Genomic DNA, 788 nt, shown 5'->3' on the forward strand with positions numbered 1-788 from the left:
GATGATGTACTTGCGGAAATCGATTGTGAAAAAGTAATCTTTTAATTATCTACTTTGGATTGTTTGAGTAGCCGATCTTACCTGTATAAACTGTAGTTTTTTTCGCGTAAATTTCAACCATTTAAGAAGTAAGATTTTAAACTGTCTCCAGGTGTTAATTTCTTTCATCTTCTTGAAATGTGTAGCTAAATTTATACATCAAATTAATGGGACAAGCTTATACAATTGATGTTACTTACGCTTTTCATCCGATGAACGCGGTTGGTAATTAAAGCCTAACGTACTGGCCCTGTAAGATTGTAAATGATCAAATCCTCAGTGTAAAATAAATACCCAATACGTTTCGACAACAAAGCTGCTATCGTTAACGATACATAATTTTATAAAAAACGTTTCGACTTGACTCCCGGTATCTCCGGCTCTAGGTGTTTGTGGGCGAGTAGTCTTAAGTACGGTCCTGACTGTTTAATTACCTTAGGGTCGGTTGTACAAAGACAGTTTAAACCTCGTTTAGATTAACGCAATGGATCATTGAGACATGTGATTAGCTGAAATTTGACAAACCAATCTTAGACCTTAATCCACTTATTAATTCCAAGCGAGATTTAAACTGCCTTTGTGCATTAGAAGAGTCGTGAAATACGAAATGATTGTCTAAGGGCCGGTTTTACAATTACACTTTTACGCAGAATAAGATATCCTTGGAATAACTGCCATGGCAACATGTATCTCATTGGTTGACAGAATTGTAACCAACGCAACCGTCGACATTTATTCTAGGTATAGCT

The sequence above is a fragment of the Photinus pyralis genome, unplaced genomic scaffold (genome assembly GCF_008802855.1).
Source record: "Photinus pyralis isolate 1611_PpyrPB1 unplaced genomic scaffold, Ppyr1.3 Ppyr1.4_LG1, whole genome shotgun sequence".
Classification (NCBI taxonomy): domain Eukaryota; kingdom Metazoa; phylum Arthropoda; class Insecta; order Coleoptera; family Lampyridae; genus Photinus; species Photinus pyralis.